This window comes from Dipodomys spectabilis, unplaced genomic scaffold (assembly GCF_019054845.1).
Source record: "Dipodomys spectabilis isolate Male_0828 unplaced genomic scaffold, ASM1905484v1 ptg000096l, whole genome shotgun sequence".
NCBI classification, from domain to species: Eukaryota; Metazoa; Chordata; class Mammalia; order Rodentia; family Heteromyidae; genus Dipodomys; species Dipodomys spectabilis.
In genome coordinates, this window is record NW_024870773.1 from 16,221,409 (window position 1) to 16,246,679 (window position 25,271).

Consider the following 25,271-nt stretch of genomic DNA (forward strand, 5'->3'; position numbering starts at 1 on the left):
GAATTTGATTTTCTCATTCTTTTGGAGAACAGGATAGTCTTAACCATAGCCTTGCATTTCCCTCCTGATATCCTGACAAGCAGTTGTGAACGTGATGATGCAGAGATGATCACAGATGGCTTAAACAGTTGTCACAAAGAGAGAGGAGCCAGGAAAGCAGGTGTGGGTAAAAAGTGGTGTGTCCTGCCATGTTTCAGCTGTTAACTTAGAAGAGGGAGGTCATGGAGGGTGGGGGTGGCTGGTATCTGGGGAGAGGGCAGGTTGAGTATGGATAGTAAATATCTGAGAGGTGAACCTGAAATACTGTATAACATCTGAAGCAAATGCCTTCAGCTACCTAACAAAGATGCTACCTTTTGTCATTCATGATACCTCTTTTCTCATAAAGTTCAAGCTTATATTATTAACCTTATCCAACAAATGCTAGTTAGACCTTGAGTTTATGTGAAACTGTTGGAACAACGTTTTATCACTGGGAAAGCAGTTTTAATGACCTAGTAATCATTAGCAGTTCAAATGTGTGGGTGACATGCTTCTCTAAGCAGAGTTAATAAGCAAACCTGTTCTGGCAAGATTTAACATTAGCTGCAGGTTGGACTTTAGTTGTAAACATAGGGTGGATGAACAGCCTTCCTCTCCAACCAAGTCTGGTAACAACGCTGCTACTACTTGACTTTTATACTTGGGAGGAATCATTTACCATTAAGTCCAGTGAAACTGAGGGCCACAGTGAATAATAGATCCTGTCCAAAGGGACTAACTGTGGAGCAGAACATAAGCAGAAAGCCCATCTTTTTAGTCCTAGCCTAGTCTTCATTTCATCATTCCATGAACTTATTGCACCAAATAAAAGGTAGGCAAATATATATACACACAGAAGTATATGCAATATATGTATATATACCACATAAACCATATATAAACCATATATATGCCATATATACCATAAATACATATATGTATATATGGAACTACTACCATATGGAATGACCTGGAGGTTGGTAGCTAAGGTGAGCTTTGTCCATTTTGTCAACGCAGAGTATCATGATCAGATCACTTGTTCTTGTTTTAAGGCACTAGGTTTTGAAGTCATTAGTCATGCATTAATAGACACTGGATACAGGTATTAAAGAAGATGGATTTAAAATGTGATTTAAACCAGGCCCTGCTGGCTCATGCCTATGATCCTAGCTACTCAGGTGGCTGAGATCTGAGGATCACAGTTCAAACCAGTCTTGGCAGGAAAGTCTGAGACTTCTATCTTTCATCAAAAAGCCATAACTGGAGTTTGGCTCCAGTGATAGAGTGCTAGCCTTGAGCAAAAAAGCTTAGGGACAGCACCCAGGCCATGAGTTCAAGCCCTAGGACGGACCAAAATAAGACAAAATAAAATGTGATTTAAAATGAAAATTTCATTTCTTTGTGAATGAATTATTATTTTCTCTGTGTGTGTGTGTGTGTGTGTGTGTGTGTGCGTGTGCGCACATGCATGCACACGTGTGCTTGTCTTAGGGCTTGAACTCATTTGGTAGAGCACCAACCTTAAGAGCAAAAGCTAAAGGACAGTGTCCAGGTCCTAAGTTCAAGCACCAGTTCAACACTAAATAAGTAAACAAATACCAACATAATATAACATTAAAAAAATAAAAGGGTACCAGATGTTACAGTCAAAGGAAGGAGCTAAAGCTGAGTATGTGGGTCCTTTGCACATGCATGTTCTAGATTATTGAGTGTGTTTTCCAGTAATATGAGATTAGAGACTGTCAACAATGATGGATTAAATGAGGCAGATACTATTCTGAGGAGCATTTTCTTTGAGTTTTATTTAGAGATTGCAAGTCTGCCTTGCCTCCTGATAAACTGAGTCCAGCCAGGAAAGGAAACTCTAATCACAGCTCAGCAGGCTCCTACAACACTAACTTCCCTGATGTTTTCCAGGGTTCTGTCCACATTCACAATGTGGCATATACAGGACTTCAGATTCAGGCTGAGAGTCTAGTGTCTCCTGGGGTTACCTTGGGAAGTCCAGTTGTGCCTTGAAATGCTTATTAATTCAACAAGAGTCAATCCCAAGTTTACTATGTAAAGGGTGGTGAGGATATAAACATAAATATCATCCTAATCCATAAGTTATGGGTCCTTCTACAGTGGTTCCTGGGGGCCCAAATAATTTTTTGGGGGAAATAGTAGGGATTTAAACTCAGAGCTCATGCTTGCTAGGCTGGCACAGTATTGTTAAGCCATGTTTCTAGCCTTCCCGAATTAACCTAGGTAGTTGACCTTACCTAAGGTTTCTCAATGATGTGTAATATTTACCCCAAACAATGGATTTAATAAATTAGTGTTGACCTGCTGGTTTTTTTGTTTTTTTTTTTTTGGTACCAGGTTTGAACTCAGGAGCTTGTACTCATAGCTGTCTTTCTACCACTTAAGCTATACCCCCTTGCCTGGCATTTTGCTGGTTAGTTTGGAGATTGAGTCTGCAGAGTTTTTCTATCTAGGCTGACTTCGAACTATAGCCCTCTAGATCTCAGCCTCCTGAGCAGCTAGGATTACAAGTGCAAGCCACTGGCTCCCAGTTTAGGCTTTCTGTTTTCCTTTAATGAATATTTGAATTGAGAAATGAAAGTAAATATTTGCTATCCATTTATTTGTTTTTGGTTTAAAAGAAATGTGTTAGCTGGTATTGGAAGGTAGGGTCATGACAGAATCTTGAAACAAATTTTATTTCACATTATGGAACAGGCCACATGTTTCAGTTTCTTTCAAGGGCTGAGACAGAGAAGTCTGTGAGCATATGTCATGCCAATGGCTTGGCATCCCCACTACACCCAGCCAGATTTCATGGGGATGAATCAGACTGACTAGAAGGTTAGTGATTTACCAAAGTAAGAATCCAAAGTATGCCAGTTCCAGTATCTGATGGAGCTACTGCTGCAGGGTGACCCACCATAACTAAGTGGCTTAAACAAAACATTTTGCCCAGTGTGGTGGCTCATTCCTGTCATTCTAGCTATTCAGGAGGGTGAGATCTGAGGACTGTGGTTTGAAGCCAGCCTAGACAGGAAAGTCCATGAGATTCTTAACTGCAACTAACCATCAAAAAGCCAGAAATGGAACTATGACTCTAATGGTAGAGCACTAGCCTTGAGCATCGAAGGTCAAGGGCAGCACCCAGGCCCTGAGTTCAAGCTCAGGAGCAGCAACAAACAAACAAAGAAAATAGTTTTATTTTCTCAATGTTTTGGAGGTTAGGTGACAGCAAGGTTGGTTTCTGGTGAAGATCATGGATGGTTGCCTTCTCTCTGTGCCCTCAGATGGCTGAGAGGGTGGTACTTGGGCTTGAACTTGGCCTGGGTGTTGTCTCTGAGCTTTTGTACTCAGTTTAATGTGCTCAAGTTTAATACTCCACTACCAGCTTTTTTTTTCTGTTAATTGGAGATAAGAGTCTCATGAAACTTTCCTGCGTGGGCTGGCTTTGAACTATGATCCTCCGATCTTAACATCCTGATTAGCTAGGATTATAGGCATGAGCCACTGGCGCCCAACTCTGTGATAGGTTTTAAACAGCAGTAGAACCTGAGCAGTTTTCACATGTGCAAGAGCTGAGAAGAAGAGACCTGTGACATTGGAATCCAGGCCTGGTTGAGAGATCACAATGTGGTGACAGATGCCAGGGTCAGCTGTGGCAGTGCAGGGGGCTGGGCAGGAGGGGAGGGGGGAAAGTAGGCATCATGTACAATGTGCAGTGCTGAGGCTGATGTGGAGAGGGAGAGGGGTGTTTAGGTTAGATCCTGGTTCTAGCTGGTGACGGGGGAGCCATTGTTAAGAACAGAACCACAGTGCCAGAGGGGAAGAAGGAAGAATGGTAGGAAAGGCTATGAATGAAGGTCACAAAACCAGGAAAGGGCTTCTTGATAATTCTATCCTTCAGGAGGTTTTAAGGACCTGGGATGCTTATATCTTTAAATAGCTGTAGGATTGTGTCTCAGGACATGGTACATGACAGGTTAAGTTTGGAATGAGTATTTGCTTACTGAGATTAATGCATAGTGCTTTTCTCTGTACTCACGACCCAAACTCTTTTAGTCAGAAAAATTCCCCAGTAAGTAACTCCTTAGTCATCTTTTGCCAAGAAAATTAAAACACTTTTGATTTAGAATCTATCTACAGCCCTGCTGTCCTTATTTTTACTCTGAAACAGATACGGTTTCACATCCTGCCTTTTTATCTGCTGTGATTCAGGTAGATGGTAATCTTAGAGTCTTTGGGTTGGCTAGAGAAGCAACTTGTAAGAGAGACAAGAACACGAAAATCAGAGGGATTTTTTTTTTCTTTTTAAAGATGAAAGACTCCCTTTCTTCCTGGTCCACGAATTTAAATCTTCAATTATCCTTGGATGAAGGGAGAAGAGGAATGTGAGTAAACCCCAGGTCACTGGGTTTTGACTCTGGCTTCCAGTGAATTGATATAATTACAGCAGATCTGTTTCCTTGTACTTCTCGATGACTTTTGAGTTTTCTTCGTTAAAGGATTGGCAGGATTTCAACGAGGACGGTCCCTCTGCACTCAGAGGTCTGGAGTAGAAGTGAGATCAGACAGCTGAGTCAGAGAGAGAGAGAGACAGAGAGAGAGAGACAGAGAGAGACAGAGACAGAGAGAGAGACAGAGAGACAGACAGAGACAGAGACAGAGACAGAGAGACAGACAGAGACAGACAGAGAGACAGAGACAGAGACAGAGAGAGACAGACAGAGACAGACACAGAGAGAGAGGCAGACAGACAGAGACAGACACAGAGACTGAGACAGAGCGAGCCAGACAGACAGCAGCAGAGAGAGACAGACAGAGACAGACACAGACAGGTAGACAGACTGACAGAGTCAGAGAGACCCAGAGAAGTAGACAGAGACAGACAACACAGAGCCAGACTGACGTACACACACGGAACATTTACCTTCGTGGGCCTCCCGCTTTCCCAGTTTTCTCTCTCATCAGACAACATTTCCTCTTTTCCTTCAACGTTATTGTCTCTCCCCAGTCTCAGAAGCCAACCAAACTAAAGCAACACAGGTGGGGTTTTCTGCCAGGCACTCACCCCACGCCCTGCTCGCTCCTTCCTAGACTGGTTCAGGCCACGCGAGCCTGCGCGCGCACGCGGACCACTGGGGCCCCCGAGCGCCGAGGGGGGCGTGACCGGCGCCTGGGGGCGTGGCCTGGCGATGACTCAGCGGGCCCCGCCCCGCCCCTGGCCCCGCCCCCTCCCAGCCCCGCCGCTTAATTCGGACGCGCGGGGCCGCGGGGTGTGAGAGCCGCCTCGAGCCCGACGCGCTCCTCAGCCGGGCCCTCTCTCCTCCTCTTCCTCCTCAGTCGCCGCCGCCGCCGTCGAAGCCGGCTCGTCGCCTCAGGCCCCCGCCAGGCAGTCGGGCCGGTGGGCGCCGCCGCGGGCACCCGGAGCGAGCCCGGAGCGAGCGGCGCGCCTTTGTCAAGCGAGGAGGTAGGCTGGCCCCGCACTTTCTTCACACACAAAGACGCGGGGCTGGCGGCGGCCGTCCGCGGGGACCCGGCGCGGCGGCGGGCGGCCTGCCCGACCCTCGGCCCGGGGCCCTGCGGGGGGCGCGGCCGGCCGAGCCGCGCGCGCGGCTTGGGGCGGGGGGGGGGGGGTGTCGCGTGCGCACGGCGGTGCGGGGAGCCTGGGTCGCCTCGCACCGCGCCTGGGGATGGGTGGGGGGGCCTGGTGGGGCCCGGGCGGTGGTCCCGGCTCGGGGGGCCGCCCGCAGGAAGGGGAGCCGGGGCCGTGGGCTGCTGGGCTCATTGTTGGCGGCTCCGGCCCTGCGTGCGGGGAGACCCTGGCGGGAGGGAGCCCGTGCGCTGCCCGCGGCGCTCCGGGTGCTCCGGGGTTCCGCGGGCGCCTGCCCGCTCCGGCTGCGCTGCGCTGCGCTGCGGGCGGCTGGACCCGGCCAGCGGGCCCCGCCGCCAGCCCCCCTTACCCGGCAGACAAAGGCAGAGTCTCCAGGCCAGAGTCTCCAGGCTTAGCCTCCTCCCCCCCCCCCCCCCCCCCATCGAAAGGTTTCTATTCTGCAAGTTAACTTTTCTGATTCTGGCACACAGAAAGCCCCAACATTTTCTTCGGGGGCGTCCCTGGATTCCAGACTTCTTCAGTCACTCAGGGCAATCTTCTCCGTACCCCCCCTCCCCTCCCCTCCCCAAAGCATCTTCAGGTCACTCCTAGGTGGCCTGATGCCCAGAGCCCAGTTTTGACATGCAGCAGGGGACGGTCGTCAGCTCCTTGTGAAATCTGAAGAGGAATCCGATTTCCAGGATGAAGTGCAGAGAACAGTCAGTCCTACTCGCCCTTTCTCTGGAAGATTTCAGTTAAGGACAACCAAGCAAGTTACTTGATTAGAAATGGGTATGACAGTGAAGGGACTGAAAGACAACAAGGGAGTGAGGCCTGTTAGTCAGGAACCTCAGGTTGACTACATCAAGTCTATCAAGATTCTTGGATAAAACAAGGCCTTCAGCTCCCTCCTCTAGGCATGTTACCCCTCCATCACTTTGGACTGTCCAAGTTGCATGAAGTTTAGACCGTGTCCAGGGAAAATGTCTTTAAGTGTTGGCAGTTTCAAGTGTAAAAGTTTTAATTCTGAAACTGTATGCATTTATGAAGAAGTGGCAGAACCTAGAAAGAAGATCTTGTGGCTGTTACCCAAATACAGGCATTTTTCCTTTTGAGGCTACACTGTGTGTGTGTGTGTGTGTGTGGTGTGTGTGTGTGTGTGTGTGTGTGTGTGTGTGTGTGTGTGTGTGTGTGTTCCAATTCCTAATCTTGATCAGTTACATTGGTCTAAGATATGACATTTACTAACATGGTTCAGTTTCACTCTGCCACTTTCCCTACACGATTAGACCAACAAGTTGTTCTGGAATACGTTTTCTTACAGCCTTGCATATAACCACCTACACAACTCCTACAGAAGGGAGAGGGAACATGTAAGGAAAACAATATAATTTCTACTTGACTTGTAAGAGTGGGATGACTCCATACCTTTATGGACTATACTTTTTGGGTTTCAAGAGTAATTGACTATTTTAAAAGAAATATTTAAGCCAGGTGCTGGTGGCTCATGCCTGTAATCCTGGCTACTCAGGAGGCACTTCTGTTAGCAGCCTTATTGAGAAAATGGGCCTGAGAATTTGGTCAAATGAGATTACGATTTCAGGCATTAGTAGAAGTCCCCAGCTATCTTGGGGACTTATCAGCTTTTCCAAGTCTAGAGAAAGCAGCTGGAGAAATTGACCATAGAGGCTGACTCTAGAGACACACTGGGAAAAATGTAAAATTTATGTCCTGTAACTCAGGCTTAGAATTCCAGCTGCTCAGGAGGTGGAGATTGGAGATCTTGGTTTGAGGCCAGCTGGGTAAACAGAAAATCTGGGTCAGTGGCTGGGTGTAATGACACAAGCTTGTCATCCCAGTGACATAGGGAAGTACAAATAGGAAGATCACAGCTTAGACTGGCCTGTGCCTAAAAGCAACACTCTATTATGAAAATAATCAACCCCAAAAGGGACTGGTGGAATACCCCAAGTGGTAGAGCACTTGCTTAGCAAGGAAGGCTCTGAATTCATACTCCAGTACTACACCCCTCCCTCCCCCACCCCCTCAAAAAAAGTAAAAAAGTGCTGTGGAGTGAGAGTCTGTATTCTGGAGCTTTGGTCTGACCTAGTGATGATAACTCCCCTTCATTTCCTGTGGAGTCCCCTTGTCTAATTTTGGCTTGTTTCTGCTTTCCATTTTGAAGCAAACCATTTTTCTCCCTTTTTTCCTTGCAAATTCAAAAGTGCTGGGTCTTTAAAATTTGAACTTTTTCTCTCCAAGAACTTAGGGAATGGATACTTACATCCACCTCACATTGTTGATTATCAGTAAACGAAAAATACTTGACAGGCTGACATGTTACTATTTAGTCCTGGTGAATCAGACAGAGGATTTTCCAATGTTGATGGGGAAGTTTGCTCTTCAGTTACTGCTTTAACAGGTGTGTATTTTATGGACAAAACTGGGTTGAGTGTAGTTATAACAAGACTGATAGAATCCTCATCCTCATGGGCATGATATTTTAGGAATGGCACAAAATTATACAAAATGGTTTAATTACAGTTACGAAGAGTGAAGAATGAAAGGTAGTGCTTTGTGTATGAAGATGTCTGGGAGTGAATGATGATCCTTGCCAAGGATAGACAAGGTTTCTGACCAAGTAAGAAGCCTGAGTGGGGCTGAGATGTTAAGGGAGTGAGTGCAATGAATTGCCCAGGGCTGATCAGTTAAGAGATGATGTTGGGACTCTGGCTGAGTGGATGTGGCCAACTGCTCAATTTTGTCTAGAATTTTGCTAAGGGCTGGGGATACTTTCTAGTGCAGAATTGAGGAGCAGCTGGGAGACTTGAGTTGCTTCAGGTAAGCCTCAGGGCCTTGGCCCTGGGAAGCCTTGGTGGTGGGGACATATTGTCCTGAGGTGGCAGGACTGCAGGAGCGAGGACTGGTATTAGATGGGTATTATCCAACCCCAGCCATACCCCATGGAGATTCTGTTTCAAATGAGAAGACCATCAGGGACTCATAGGAAAAGAGAACTTGTTTGAGAGCATCTTCAGACTCAGGTGGGCTGTGGTAAGAAAGAGGTGGAGAGATGCTGGAAGAGGATGGTGTATGGCTGTCTCATGACAGGAAACTTGTGGATGGTGCAATTTCACCAGAGATGTCACTTATGGTGGTAAAGAGTGATGGGAAAGCAGGGATGTGGTCTGCACTCTGCAGTGTATGTGCACTTCTGTGTGTGTCCATACATGTGCTTTTGTGTGGAGGTCACAGGGACACATGGATTGATGATAATACTGTTCCCTCCACACAACAAAGCTTGAGGTTCCTGGTGGTGGCAGAGAGCTCTGGGGTGGAAGGAAGGCCCACTTGAGAGGCCATGCCCAGCAGGGACTCTGGGCTGCTCAGCAGCACTGTTCTGCCTTATGCTGCTAAGTTTTTAATAGTAATGAGATGCCAAAGTCTGTAGATAGGAAGTGCTTAGCCATGGTGACCTTCTTAATTATGTGTTGTCAAGTCTCCTCCAAACCCACAGTAGAAAGAGTGCAGGTAGCAGACTAGCTTTTCCTGTCTTAGCCTACAGGGGACTGAAGGCTTTTGTCTCCTCTTTCTCTGCTCTACTTTTGTTGTCAGCATTAACATAAGTTATTTAGGGCCATCTACAGCCTTGTTTGGACACAGCCGTGGCCTCTTGGTATGGGATTGTGAATTGGGACTAGGTTCTAAATAGGGTAGAGGGAAGATCTCAGGCTTCGAGCTAGGAATGTCTGTGCTAGAAGCCAGTTCCCAGCAAGCCACATAATCTTCATGAGCCCTGGCTTTCTCATTTGTAAGATAAATGTGGTGATAATCACTGACCTTCCATGGCATGGTGGGGACAGATTTTGCCATTGTGAAGCTGCTAGTTCATGGTCCATGAGACTTGGCAGGTGATATGTCAGTGCTCACAGCCTTTTAAAAATATCTTTAAAATCCATAATGGCAAGAACACTTAACCGCACAGCTCCCCTCCTAACAAAAGTTTAAGTGTACACTAATTTTAAGTGTGCATTACTGTTGTTGTGCAACAGCAGTTCTCTAGAGATTAGAAATCTCTAGAGATTTTGTTTCACTGAAATGTCACACCTTTTGATTGGTAACCCCCCATTTCCTCTCATCTTGATCACTGATGTCCACCACTGTACTCTCTGCATCTATGGATTTAACAGTGGTTCATGTAGTATTTGTCCTGTCCTGGGGCTTGAACTCAGGGCTTGTGCACTGTTCATGAGCCTTTTGGTATTCAGAGCTAGTGCTCTACCACTTGAGCCACAGCACCACTTCCGGCTTTTTCTGAGTAGTTTATCGATGATAAGAATCTCACAAACTTACCTGCCTGGTCTGGGTTTGAACTGCATTCCTCAGATCTCAGTCTCCACCGGTGCCTGGCAGTATTTGTTTTTTTGAGACAGCTTCCTTCACTCAGCATAATGTCCTCAAATTCATCCATGTGTTTGCCTACTGCAGAGTCTTCTTCTTTTGTGAGGCTGAATAGTAATCGTCTGAACATCTATCTACCTATACATACATGCATACACACACACATATAAATACATGCACCACTTTTTATTTCATCCATACATTCATGCTGAGGAGAATCAGCTGTAGCATCTGAAGCACCCTCCTGTAGCGGGTCCCTCTGCTATGGAATAAGAGACATCACAGAAGTAATGGACAATCAGATTTAAACCTGGGTATCAGGGCTCATGTCATCTTATCTGTGGAATGTAGTGATAATAATGGCAACAACTATAGTAATGGTTTTAGGATTGTCACCATCTAACAGTTTTTAATCTTATGTAACAATGTATTAAGTACTTTGTGAAATGTATTCATTCATTTAGCAAATACTGAAAGAATGCTACTATGTGTCAGGCACTGTTGTAGACTCAGGATTTATGGATAGGATAAGGGAAGATAGACTGAATGGAGTTTATGTAGAAATTTCATGACATGACAGGCAGTAAATAAATGGTTCTCACATTGGTACTATCAAGAGTTCTAAGTAGGGCCAAGAACTGGTCTTGGAGTTTTCAGTAGGGTGAGGCTCCTCCTCAAGAGTATTTTTTTTTTTTTTTTTGCCAGTTGTGGGGCTTGAACTCTGGGCCTGGGAGCTGTCCCTCAGCTCAAGGCTAGCGCTCTACCACTTGAGCCTCAGTGCCACTTCTGGCTTTTTCTGCTTATGTGGTGCTGAGGAATCGAATGCAGGGCCTCGTGCATGCACTCTAACACTGAGCCACCTTCCCAGCCCTGCTCGAGTATTTGAGGTCTGACAAAGGAGTGGTGAAAGCCGGGAGCTGGTGGCTCACGCCTGTAATCCTAGCTACTCAGGAGGCTGAGATCTTCGGATCATGGTTCAAAGCCAGCCTGGGCAGGAAAGTCCGTGTGAAGAGTGCAGGGACAGCGCCCAAGCCCAGAGTTCAAGCCCCACCATAGGACCCCCCCCTAAAAAAAGCAGTGGTGAGCATTTCTTTGTCTATGTAGAGTCAAGTGCCTGTAATAGTCATATACTTGGAGATCCTCAGGAGCCTACGATTGGAGGAATGGCAAGAAGGTTAGTGTGGATAGAGCTAGGTGGGCAACAGGGGAAGGGATGTGAGATGCATTGTGAGCAGAGGCCAGCGTCCAGGATGTGATGGACAGGGAGAGTTTGGGAGGGTTCTCTGCAGGGGATGGAAGACGCTGGCTCACATTTTATATAATCCCCAAGGGTCCAGCATGGAAGCAGGAGACCTGTGTGTGTGTGGGGCGGGGAGGGGATATCATTGTGAAATTTCTACACATTTACCATGTATTTCCATTGACTCTGTCACTCTTTTTGTCCCCCTTGCCCAAATATTTCAGAACGGTTTATTGTTGTATTTTCACAGTTGCAAATAATATATTTTGACAGTATTCAACTTCCTTCATCCTCCTTGTGAGCCTAACCCCCTCTTGCTAGTACCCTTCCCTGGCAGAATCAATTCCAAGCCCCCAAATGCTCCCATACTTGACATATTTTGAGGATGAACTATTAGGACTTATTAATAATTTGAGCTGATATTGGGGAGAGAGAGAGAAAGGGGGAGGGAAAGGGAGAAGGAGAAATAGAAAGGGAGGGAGGGAGGGAGGAATCACGAGAGATGCTGACACTTTTGGCCTAAGCCACTGGGTGAATTGAGGGATGATGCCATTTACTGGAATGAGAAGACAGGCTAAAAAATGTCTTTATAATGTGCATAACAGCCTCTGAAATTCCTATTGTTTTATTCCTGTTTCACAGATGTGAAAACCAAGGATTAGAGAAATAAAAACATTTACCTTGGAAGAAGGCTGAATCAAGATTAGAGCCCAAGTCTGATTCCTGCTTACCCCTTGCATTTCATGTCATTTTGTCATGTTCTCTACATATTGGGACTTACAAGGGAGCCAGAATGGCCTGGGCACACACTTTGGAAATGCATCTGGTTTTTTCTTGGGTTCCTTTGCACAGTCTTGTGATTTAGTAAGTGTGTACGGCAGTGCAGCCATCACCCAATCCAGTTTCAGATTTCATAGTTGCTGTTCCTATTCGCAGCCGTAGGCCACCACTGATCTTTTTCCTGTCTCTATAATTTTGCCTTTTCCAGAAATTCCCTGCAAATGTAATGGCTCTTGGTGTCTGGATTTGTTCATTTATATGTTTTTGAGCTTCTCTGCTGTTTCATAGCACATCTGCTTTTAAGCAACATTCTTGGACTTTCTCAGAAGGAAGTACCCTGCACTGATGGGAAAAACATCCACTAGGATACTTCACATGATAATAAAATAATTGCATTTACTGATCATATATTAATACCAGTTTTAGTTATATGTTTATTATCTTTTGTGGTCTTTCAGGTGATTCTATGAGGGAGGTGTTAGGATTAGTGTTTTATAAATGAGGACACTAAAGAATAAAGAGATTAAATATCCTTCCCAGGGTTACACAAGCTGAGATGAGAATGGGGCCTTGTTCTTATAGAAGTTTCTCAAGGCTGTTCCTCTGTATTCCCCGAAATGTATTGGATATCTTAGCTTAAGAGAGGGCTGTGATTCCAATTAGAATAATGGACTTTCCAGATAAATCTAAAAGTTATAGTTTTGCATCTAAATCTAAAAGAGAATATTTGGCCTGATTTTTAATTTTTTTTGACCGCCATGTGGAAATGAGAGTAACTTAAAGTGATAAATTTGTGAGATGATTTTCTTAAGCATGGCATCAGAATGGCACCAAATTGAATACATGCTTTTTTTTTTTGTCCAGAATATCCTAAGGTTCTATATTACTTTACTATTAATAGATGAAGTTTAACTTGGCATTATGTATTTTTCAGGTTGATTATATATGCTAACACATTTCTCCCTTTATTTATAATCTATTTTGCATTTAAACTGTTTTTCCTATGTACATAATGTCCATATTGGAAGATTTCCTGGTCTGTATTACCAGGGACTTTTTTGTGTATTGTAAGAATTCTGAAAATTTGAAGAGATTCTAAATACCTTATATGAGTAGCTTTTAAGAGCTAGTTATACAATTTTAGCTGAACAGGCAATAAAGTTTTTGGAATAAAATCTTTACACCTGGAGGAAGCGGCGCTGTGGCTCAAGTGGTAGAGTGCTGGCCTTTAGCTGAAGAGCTCAGGGACAGCGCCCAGGCCCAGAGTTCAAGCCCCATGACCAACACCCTCCCCCCCCAAAAAAAAAAAATCTGCCAAGACTTTACACCTGGATTCTGCTCTTGGTTTCTGGTATGATGTTTTTTTACTAGGGGCAAATTTTCTAAACTTTGGGCCTAGAAGATGTTTGTTTTGTTTTAAATACTTCTAAATTACAATTCTTCATGCACTTCCTGTTTTATATTTACAGCTGAAATATGTGAGTCTACCAGGACTGTTTTATTTACTCCATTTATGCTAGAATTGCTAAGCAGCTAGCAATACAGTCTAGAACATGTTGCACACATGTGCTTCATGGTGAGCCACAGCACATAGCTGACTAATTTCAAAAACTATTTATATCCTCTTCAGAATAATTGTTCGTGGCAGGACAGTGTGCTCTTTGCTAACATCACTTTAAAATAGAGATAAATTATTTTTTACTCATAGATGATTCATTTGGTAATCTTTTTTAAACTCACACCCCTCTCTGACATGTGTCACTGTAGTAACTAGTCCATAATATAGTTTTGCACAAATCTCAGAAGATTGGATGTGGGATGAGGTCTTAGAGAACACATAATCCTGAGCCCCAAGGCTGCTGAATTAATTACCTTGGACCCAAAGTTGTTAGTGCAAATAGGGATGAGAGATCTCTTCATTTCACTTCTAACTTGATGCATTTCACTTTGTCTTCTTCCTGCTAGCCTACTTGTACTGGCACTTGTCACCACAAAAAGAGTAGAAACAAGAACAGGAAACTCTTTGCTCGTTACCAGGATGGTGGTAATGATTTTACTGCAAAGATAAAATAATAATGTTTGAAGTTCTGCCATCCTGAAATACTGTCTTGTTTTGGATGTGTGTATGTGTAAGACCAATTCTTATTCATACTGATAGAAAGTCTTCAAAATATTAAATATTAAAAGTCTAGACATTTATTTAATTTTTTTTTGGTCATAGACATTTATTTAAATGGATGCAAATTGCCCTTGCCAACTGCTATTTTCTTCATTTTGACTTCTATGTCTGAGAAGCTCCCTGTGATTGAAGCTCCTGTGATTGAAGAAATATACTAGTTCTTTCCAAATAAATACAAGAGATATTTCTATAAATAAACATATGGAGATAAACACTCCAATTCCTTCCATAATTGTGGAAAAATGCTTCTTCCATCACCACAGCCACAGGCTTTTGCAGGCTTTTGATCAGTTCTGACACAGCTGCACTAAGAGAAATAGGAACTTCATGCTCAGTAGGCCTGTAGGGCCTGTGGTACCTTCTTTCATTCCTGTCAACTTGAGTTCTCCCATCTCTGCCCTGTGACTTTGAAGCAGGCAATGCAGGCAAAGTGTGGGTACAGTGCTTGACACAGGTGTTAACAAATGTTAGTGCCTTCCCTGTGTTTAGTGCCCCCAAGATTGTGTCTTGATGTGAGTCGTACATGATTTGCTGATACACTTGTTACATGGACTAAGACCTTCCATTACTTTGGAACTCAGAGAGGTTTGATGAGTGCCTGTTTTACAGGTAACTCCTTACAGCCTTCCTTTTGTATCTAAAGGGTTGGACTGATTTTGTAAGCAGTGGTAGAAAGTAGACATGGGCCAGGAGAGAGTAGGACAACTCAAATTAGAGAGTGGAGCAGACACCTTTGGGTACAGAGGTATGCATAGCTATTAAGGCTGCTATAAAAAATGTCCGGGAGGTTTAAACACCAGCATTTATTTCTCATTATGGAGGCTAAGAACTTCAAGATTAGGGTTCTGGCAGGTTTAATGTCTGGGCAGGGTTTTCTAACAGGTCTGTGGATAGTCTTGTGAGGACTTAGCAAGAAATAGACCAGCGCTCTCCTGTCTCATTTTCTATGGGCACTGACCTTACTGATGAAGGTTGTACTTTTAGGGCTTTGTTATCTGTCTAGCTTCCAGATTCCATTGCCTTGAGTGTTAGGGTGTAAATAAATGAATTTTGGAGGAGACACAAACATCTACTCACTACAGTGACTTCAAATCTCTGCACAGGCAAGGTTATTTAGGGCAAAGTAAAGTGCCGTGTAGGTCTGTAGAGAAGGTAGGTCTGCAGTGGCCAAGGATGGATGTGGAAGTAAGGAGGATGGGAGTGGTGGAAGGGAAGGTGAAGCTCAAGTCCTGAACTTGAACATGAGAACTGGTATGGAGGTCTCTAAAACCCAGGAGTGGTTGGTGATGGTAATAGATGTATTTGTCCTTGTTGCTTTTTGGGCTCCTATTAATTCACAAACTGATAGCTGGGTGAAGGCATCCCTGTACCCCAACCAAGGGGGGTCCAAGAGGTGGGAGGATAGCAGGAGTGAAGGAAGCCTTATGTGCAAGGAGAGCATACCTACTAGTTTGTTGGGGATGAGCTGGGTCTGAGTGTAATTACTAGTCGAAACTTCATCTTCAAAAGCAAAGTCACCCTACTAGCATTTGCTTGCTTGTAGAGAAGTACTTGTTTCCTGTTATGAACGGCATCTTGACTGAAGGTTTGATCCACAGGGCCTTCCGTGGTGAGACCATGGTTTACTTGTCTTACTGGAGGCTATTCTCTTGGTTTATTCTTGGTGTGAACTTTAAAGAATATTCTGCATTGAATTTCCAGAGCTCTCTTCTCTTGGTTTATGTCTTAAATGACTCTCTTCCTCAGCTAGTACTGTAAACATCAATCCATTGCCCATGGAAGCATCTGTAATTTTTCCTCTTTCCCTGGAGGTGGTAGTTTCTTCTCACGGGGTCTCCTCAGTGCACAGTAGCCTCCCTTGAATTTTTCGTGGCAAGGGCTAGTGAAAGAAGCAGGAGGGGAGGGAGGGAAGAGGAGCGTTGCCTTGCCTTCTTGTCATCATGATTACAAATGGCTTGCAAAGGTAGTTTTCAAGGACCCAGAAACTGAGTGAGGAAATAGAGGTTGGAGAGGTGGGGTGGGTGTTCAGGTACCATCACTATGCAGAGAACCACACCTGAGTTTCTTATTTTGCCTTGGGAAGGAAGAATGGATTTTCCTCTGAGTTTCCACACACAGTGTTTCAGTTGGATATGAGCATCTGCAGGTGTCATCATGTGCTAAGACTCCCTTTTCCCATGGTAAAATGGAACAAAAGACCCTTGGCTGCTGTGAGTGATAGATCCTAACTCTCATCCAGGAAGTGTTTTCCTTCTTGGGCTATTCCTGAAGTCATTGTATTATGTGCTGCAGTTTCCATGTCTGGTTGGGAACCCTGAGGTCAGGCCAGGGACCCTGCCATCCTAATCTGTGTGTGCACACTATGTCTTTCAGGCAGTAAGTGGTTCTTCCAAAATAATCACTGCCATTCTGGGTCAGAATGTCTCTAACCTACTGACAGGATTCAGACCCTGGGATTTCTGTTCATGTTGGTGGGGCTGATAGGTGTCTTACAGTTCTGTCTTGCTCAACCCTCTCAGCCTGTCTTCCTTTCAGACTGTTTGGTTGGCTTGTGGGATCTGAAAGAGTAGCTAAGAATTCCATTTAAAAGGCAGTGTTTACTTTGTTGTTAGTCCTGCAGGTCAAATCCCTTTTTTCCTAATTTCCTTTTTGCCTTGAAATAAATACACAAAAGATGGCACATCCCTTAAGGAGAAAATATTGTCCCCTTTGAGTGGTGCCTCCAACACTGCATCAGTGGTAGCTGGGCACTCCCAGCAAGGCAAGTAGGTGGACTTGGGTTTCTTTTCCTTTGCCTCTAGTGCTTTCTTCCAGTGCAGACTTCTTCCCATCCTTCACAGAGGCGCAAGTTGGCAAGCAATGCACAGGTTAGTTGGGCCAAGCCTGTTCGTCTCTTTCCCCACCCACCCTATCTTTATAATTTTGGGTGGGGTGGCATGTCCAACCACAGCTTCTGTGTGTAGACCACTTGCTTGTGATCTCCCATAGATGAAAATCAATAAATACAAACGTAGAAGGGCAGCTGGTAAGTGGCTGGTGTGTGTCTGGGAAGGTGAGCTTGCATCCTGTTTGCTGAGTTCTGTGGTCCTGTTTCCTGAGTTCTGTGGTTTGTACTGTGAACTGCATTTCATGTCAGTTGTCACTAGTGTGCAGAGAGAGGATAGATTCCTGCAGTCTTTTTAGTTCTGGCTACGTATTTCTCCCTAAAGGGTCCACAGATTGATGATGAATCCTCTTTCCCATTCTCCTCTTTTTTGATAATATAGTCAGTGGGGTTTGAGCTCAGGGCTTCACATGTCTGGTTTAGTTATTTTATTTTTTTGAATAGGCTTCTGCTTTTTTGCTGAGGACTAGCCTCAGACTACAATTTACTTACCTGTCTCTATCCCTCCCTCATTACTTGGATACCTTCATGCACCAATACTCCCTACATATTCGTTGATATGGGATCTTACCAAGTTTTACCTCCTGCTGACCTCAGCCTTTGATCCTCTTGATCTTTGCCTGAGATTACAGATGTGAACCACTGTGTATGGACTTTTTCCAGGTCTTTCCCTCCTTCCCTTTCCTTCTTTCCTTTCCATCCCTCCTTCACTTTCCCTCCTTTTCCCACTTTTCTTTCCCTCTCTCCCTCCCTCCCTCCCTCTCTCCCTCTCTCCCTCCCTCCCTTCCTGTGCTCATGATTGAACACATGACCTGGAGGTTGCTAGGTAAGTCTCTACCAATTGAGCCACATCCAATCTGACGTTTCTTTGAATTGAGAAATAGTATGATTTGACAGGCACTGAAATTAGACCCCTGGGGCCCAGTTTTAGGTCTATAGTTTTCTAGCTTTGCCGGATAAGTGACTTACCTGCCTAAGTTTGTTTCTTTAGCAGTAAAATGAGATGATAATAGTGCCTCCCTCTTTAAGTTGTACAGTTACTGCATTATCATTGCAGTGCCTGTATGGAGCAAGTACTCAATAAAACTATGTCAATATTGCTCCATGTACACTTGTGAAAATAGAACTAGGAAACTTGAGACTGAGGTGGATCAAGATGATGGGATGGGTGACTGATCAAGATGCACTGCTCACATAAATGGAACATTAAATTGAAATTTCTTTGTATACCTAGTTGAAGACAATAAAAAAGAGGGAAGAAAACCTGTATGTGACTGATAGCATAGAGATCAAGCTCTGAACTGTTTTTAGAACTGTTATCTGTCTCATAGCTCTATGGTCACAGTATGTTTTCTGGTCATGGTCAAAGTGAGTTATGCATGTACTTAGGGGACAGCAAACAGTGGCATTTGAAATTGAGTGTCTCTGAAAACTGGGATCTCTTTGGTAACTTGTGCCAATAGGAAGATGATAATATTCTCAGTACTTGTACCACCACAATCAGGAGGGTTGACTGTCAAGTGTTAACTAAGAACATGGCCATAGTCTGCCAGAATTAAAATTGCCAACCTGTGCATGCATCCACACAGGCTGTGTCTGTACACTAATTATGCATTGAGTTTGAAACACTCTAAAGGGTGGAGGTCCCCTGGGAACATTGGACGACTGCTAAGGCTTTGGCAGGGAATGGCTTTGGGCATCTCTGAGATACTTGGCTTTTAACTGCTTGGAACTCTGAGACTTAGTCAACTGTTGGTTCAAGTCGAGGGAGGAGCTCAGGCTGGGCTTATCCCTGCTCCCTTCCTGACCAGCTTTCCCCCTGTACTGACTTGACCCTTTCTCTCGCTGTTTTCATAAACAGGTTATTTGCTTGTCCTAGGCCTTTGGGATATTCCTGGTCCCTCTGGGAAAGTTCTTAACACTGCTAGACAGGGGCCTCTCAGGCCAGCTTATGTGAAAATAGTTCCCTGACCTGCCCTGCCCTCTTACACTTGTTTATCTTTCTTCCCAACATTCCTTCTTCCCAGTGCCCTGCAGGTATTACCTGTGTGCTCTTCATTTATCAGTCAGTCCTTTTTTCACTCTTGTCACAACATCATAAATACCATCAATCATGTATCAGCAAATGTAGAGGACGTTTCCCTCAGGGACTCTTCACTTAGGGTCCTTGATTTCTATTGCAGAATAAGAATCTCTGGACAAGGTAAAATGGTAAGAAAACTTGGTGGAGCTTTATTGGGCAAGCAGGCAAGCAGACAAGCAGACAGGTAGGGGCACCTTAACAGAGTATGAATGCTCTTAGCGGGAGAGAAACAGATCTTTCTGAAAACAGGGACATTTATATGATAAAGTTGGGGGGGCCACTAACTTCAAAATTATATAAAAGGAGATATTTTATCTTTGCCCTAATCACCTCTGGTGTTGCACTGTCTGAGTTCCTGGACAATTTGCGCATTCCTTCCAGGTAAGAATGCATCCTGCCATAAAACAGATGTTTATCCTTGATATAAGGAAGGCGTCCTGTTGTCTCTCTTAGAAGCAAAGATAGTGTTTCTGTGTTTATTAAGACCTTGTTTCTGAGTTGCCTTCACCAGGCCTCATTTTCCCTAATTTATCCTGCCTCATTTTCTCCTAAAATGATTTTGCTCCCTTAATCTTAAAGGGAAGTAGATGGATAAATATCTCCTGTATTTGCTTTAAGTGTTTTTGAATTCCTGACAGCTGTTTACCATGCCTGATTTTCCCTAATGTGTCTTGCCTCTAGTGTCCTGTACTTGTCCTGTCTAGAAACAGATCTGATGTTGCTCTTGCTGTAGACTGCTGAACTGTAAGGTGTCCTTGCCAGGTGAGGTTGTCCTTCCCAAAGCAGTGTAGAGCAAAGGTTCTTTGGGGCTTAATGTGCAAGGTTAGCTGAATTGTCTGCCTATTCAATAGTAGGCAAAAGCAACTGATATTTGGGTAGGAAATTCTGCAGAATTCATTATTTTAAGGTCCAACTTGCTATGAAATTAGGATTGTGGGAGTCTAACTAGGAGAATCTGGTTAGCATTTCTTCTCAGTGATCTAAAAGGAATGGAAGGCCAGTGAGTTAAAGGCCAGACACAGTTCTGTGCCTTGACCTTTAACATTTTTTTAAAAAATAGAAAACAGTTACGTGTTCATGCACTTGCATTTGGCACAAGTGAATAAAAGACATTGTCCATCCTGTTGCTCATTGGTCTTTTCTTATCTATGGTTGCTTGTGGGCAGCTGCTTTTACACTATCTTGCTCTGATGGTTCTTCTTTCTTTTGCCAAAATTGGCTACAGATTTTTTTCTGAGAGTGTAAAATATGTAATCCTTTTTTTTTTTTCTGGCCTTGGTCACTAGGAAGCTTAAAACCATATTTAATACTCAGAACTGGAAGTTTTGAGTCTTAATGAGTTTTGCCGGTTCTGTTTTTTTTTTTTTGGCTAGATACAAATATTTCTCTTTAAATTAACATACCTTGCTGTTTCTTATGTAGGGTGCTCAGCCTTCTGATTCTCCTCTTTTGCAGTTACACACATGATTTTCTTTTTTCTTTTTTTGGGTCCAGTCGTGGGGCCTGAACTCTGGGCCTGGGTGCTGTCCCTCAGCTCTTCAGCTCAAGGCTAGCACTCTACCACTTGAGCCACAGCGCCACTTCTGGCTTTTTTCTTTTTGCTTATGTGGTGCTGAGGAATCGAACCCAGGGCCTAATGCACGCAAGGCAAGCGCTCTACCACTGAGCCACCTTCCCAGTCCCCACACATGATTTTCTTATAGGGCACTCCAAATCTTCTGTGGAAATAAACAGAATGACAGTTATATTTCTCACATGTCCTCAGTCCTACTATTAGTTTCTTTTCTTTTTTTTTTTTTGTGGTACTGGGGTTTTTAACTCAGCTTCATGCAAAAGCTTTACCATTTGAGCCGTGTCCTCAGCTGGTTTTGCTTTAGTTATTTTTTGGATAGTTTTAACTGGTGTCAGATTGCAATCCTTCTATCTCTTCCCTATGGGTACAATATTCGTTACCATACATAGCTTTTAAAAAATTTTTAGATAGGTTTTCCCTAACTTTTTGTTGGGATTGACCTTGGACTTCCAACCTCCCATCTCTGCCTCCAAAGTAGCTAGAATTACAGGTGTGTATAATGATACTCAGCTAACCAGTCCTGGGGATTGAATTCAAGGCCTGGGTGCTGTCCCTCAGCCACAGTTTCACTTCTGGCTTTTTTTGTAGTTAATTGGAGATAGAGGCTTTACTGCCTGGGCTGCTGCCACCCTTCCATCTCCACCTCACAAATAGTTGGAATTATGGCCAGCTTCCCTAATACGAGGTATTGAGCAGCCAACTTTGTTTTGAAATTCTTTTACCCTTATGTGGTTTTGGCTGTGGAACACTGCTGACAATGATGTCTGGGTTAGTGAGCTGATAAGCCCAGGCCCAGTTTTAGGGTTGTCATTTTAGACTGAGTAGGGAGGTAGGCATTTGCCTAATAATTAGTACTGTTAAGGGCAGAATTTCTCACTGATTTTATCTGGTTTATTCCCACTGTGAGATTTTGGTTATTTTCCCATAGAAGCCATTAAATATGCATTGTTTCAAAGAAACTAGATACCTAGCTTCTGAGTATTAAAATCTAACTTAAGTCTTGCTGTTTCCAAAGGATTTGAGTTTTTCACTTAGTGCCTTTTAGTGTTTCCTCTCCAAAGTTTTTCTAGTTGCTGTGAACATGTATAAGTGGTGCTTACATGAATGAACCTACTTTGGAGAAGCTAACATTTTCATAAATTAATTTTTAAACTTGAGGTGTTAGTAATTATTTAGAAGCAAATTAAAGAAATGATTTTCAGTTATTAATAGATTTTTAAGTGATATCTGTGGAAATGATTGAATAGATAATTTATTCATTGTAAATTTTTATCACTATAATTCTGGTAGTTATCCTTAAAAACACATACAGAGCCCTCTCAGTTAACATCTGCCTTTGAATTAAGACATTCTATGCTTTTTGAAGAGTTGGATTGAAATTGTCATTGTTTGAGGCAGGGATAGGTCACAGATGAGTTAAATCGCCTCATTCTTTAGGCTGAATGTTGCCTCTTAGTCCTTAGCAGTGATGTTCAGGCATATAGTACCCTTTTTACCTCTGTCACATTCTCCCTTATTATCAGCCCTTCTCCAGTAGTCATGGTTTTCTTTTTTCTGAACAGAAAATTTCCAGTGATAGTTTCTTAAAACTGAAGGTACAGCCTGGGACGTTTTCTTAACTTCTGAATGAATGACTTTCTAACTATTGGACTATATCCCACATAGGATTGTTATTATTTACTTCATAAGCAGGACTGAAAGTGAGCAAAATTTGTCAAGATCCCATCTCAGCAGGTCTGAGATGGGCAATCTCCTCTTCTTATGGAGACCTGTCATGTTTATATGCCAATGGTATTAGTTTAGGATATTCAAAGGAAAAAGGTATTATTTGTGTCAGGGATAGAAATTGATTATTCTAGGGGGTTTTTTGGCACTCTATTTTTAACATTGAGAAAATGATTCAAACTGATTTGGCAAAGAGATGCATATGAGCAAAGTTGGATTTTGTGGAATGTATTAATTGGGCTGATGTTTATTAAGTAGCTGATGAAAAGGGTCAGCATCCTGGGCACTGGTGTTTGATGGGCTGTTTGCTCTTGGGGAACTTATAGGTCAAGAGGGAGGGGAAGGACATACTTTAAAGTAATCATGTTACATAAAGTAGTTGCCCATTCTGCTTTGGAAGCAACTCATTTATCATTTTGCTTATTGAGCCTTTCCTGATTGATTGGGAGAGGCTTTATGCTAACATCTTATTAAACCTCAGAATATATGTGAGGTTTTGGTTGGTTGGTTGAGAAGAATTGGGGCAATGAGCTATTCTTAAGTGACAGCACCTTGAATAAAACTTACATTAGCTGGGCACCAGTGGCCCACACCTGTAATCCTAGCTACTGAGGAGGCTGAGATCTAGGATCACGGTTCAAAGCCAGCCTGGGCAAGGAAAGTCCGTGAGACACTTATCTCCAATAAACCACTAGAAAACCGGAAGTGGCGCTGTAGCTTAATTGGCAGAGCGCTCGCCTTGAGCTGAAGAGCTGAGGGACAGCACCCAAGCCCAGAGTTCAAGCCCCACGACCCACCAAAACAAACAAACAAAAACTTACATTAATGTATTTCCTGACCCACTACAGTAAAAAAAAAAATTTAACTGTCTCAAAATGTTTATCTTAGAGAAAAATGACTTTTCTCCTGGAGTGGCATGTAAACAGAAAACCATAATTAGAAATAAATACTTGGATTTACATTTATGCTTGAAAATACTGCCTTTTTACATAGGGCTTCTCTGTGGGAAGGCCATGTGAGAAGTAGAGATTTATAATCTGACTTTATAGAGTTTAGGCTTAGTGTTTGAGAAACCAGCTAATGGGAGTGGGGTGAGGGAGGGGATGGAGTTGCAAAGGCCCCCTCTGTCTTTCCAGGATCTCAGTTTAAAAATAAAGAACAAATACTGTGATAATAATCAGCTCACCTGTGAGAGGAGGGGTAAGAGTTGGGAGGATGTTTTAAAAATAAACCATGTTTTGATTGTACTTTTGTTGATCTGCTAGAAATCAGTATTGGATTTCTTGTTTTGTTTTTTCCCCTCTCATCATTAGAGGTAGGACAGATGCTCCAAAAGTGCTTTAGGGGGAATTTAATGTAATAGAATACTTTTCCTCTCTTTGGTGATCAGATAATTTCTATTTTTAATTAAGTTTGGTCCTGTTCTCAACTCTTCTATTCACAGACAATTTTTTGAGCATGGCGACCTTCAGTTCTGCATTTCATAGTAAAACATGGTAAATATGTTTGTTTCTCTTCCTGAGATGGAAAAAAAAACTAATAGGAAATGCCAAGTAGATGCACTATTATAATTCTAATGCTTTATTATACTTCCATTAAGTATTTCTTCCCAGTAAGGCTCATTTCGCCTTTATTTTGAGGGGAATTTTCCATCTGTCCGCTGCTTTCCAACTCAGCATTTTTCATTGTAACAAAATATACAAAACAATTTTCTGATTTTAGCCATTTAAAATATATAATTCAGTAGCACTAAGTACATTATTTTTTATTTTAATATATTTTTATTGTTGTTATAAAGGGGGCTACAGTTACATAAGTCAGGTAATGAGTATATTTCTTTTTGAACAGTGTCATCTTTAACCATGTTTTCTCCCAGTTTTTCACTTCCAACCCTCTTCCCCCACAAGTTGTATAGTTCATTGTGTCTAGTGAGTATCATGATGCATTTGTTTACACTTTGTCCCACCATTTCTTCACTTCCCTTTACCCTCCCCAAATCAGATAAACTTCTATGCAAGACAAAAGGTACAGAAATAAAAAACAATGACAAAGGAGAAAAACAGAAAGAAAAAAAAAACATGAAAAGTTACAAAGAAAACCTCTTGTTTCCATTTCTTGGAATTCATTTCAATAAATATCATTTTATATGTTCATATGCACATAACTATTGAGGCTTTGTGATCCTATCCTAAGAATATCCTTCAAATACATTCTTACACAACATTCACTATTATCATAAATGTTAAGTCCTACTCCTTCCCCACTCAGATCTTGGTTATACCATTCTACTTCCTGTGTCTGTGAATTTGACTGCTCAGAGTCCCGCATGGAGGTAGAATCACGTCATATGTGGCCTTTTGTGATTGGTTATCGAATTTAGCATGCTGTCTTCAATATTCTATTGAACATAGACAAGTCATTATTTTGTCTGTATGACTGTTGCTGGATCTAATTCACAATTTTGATACTGTGGATCAGATCCAGCCTGCATTTGAAAACATAAAGTGCAGTAGAAAAGTTGTGCTCATGTTAGGTCATTACTGTTTTGTTGGCACCATGGAAAATGGCTGACACTGAAAGTGTACAGCCCTGTGTGAGTCCCCTGTGGCTCGGTGGTGATTCCCTTGGTGTCCAGATTGTCACAGAAAGCTTGGTCTGTGCTTCTCTACTGACAAGTCCCTAGGAGATGAGACCTCATACAGGTCAGTATAAACTACTTCAACTAGGCATGTTGAAATCTAGAACCTCTTTATTCAGTTATTATTCATTCTTAAAAGTAACTTAGT

The 25,271-nt window shown here is 43.1% G+C and overlaps 1 protein-coding gene across 2 annotated transcripts in view; it reads left to right on the forward strand.

Moving 5' to 3' along the window:
• The window catches only part of Fam107b (family with sequence similarity 107 member B), a 178,331-nt gene that overhangs the window by 113,207 nt on the left and 39,853 nt on the right, over positions 1-25,271 (forward strand). The window contains exon 1 of one of the 2 annotated variants that reach the window (XM_042686001.1): positions 5,371-5,497. The exons of the other annotated variant lie outside the window; for it this stretch is intronic. The gene's annotated coding sequence lies outside the window, so the exon portion shown is untranslated. Of the gene's footprint in view, positions 1-5,370; positions 5,498-25,271 lie in introns of those variants that run through there. 2 annotated transcript variants of the gene reach the window in all.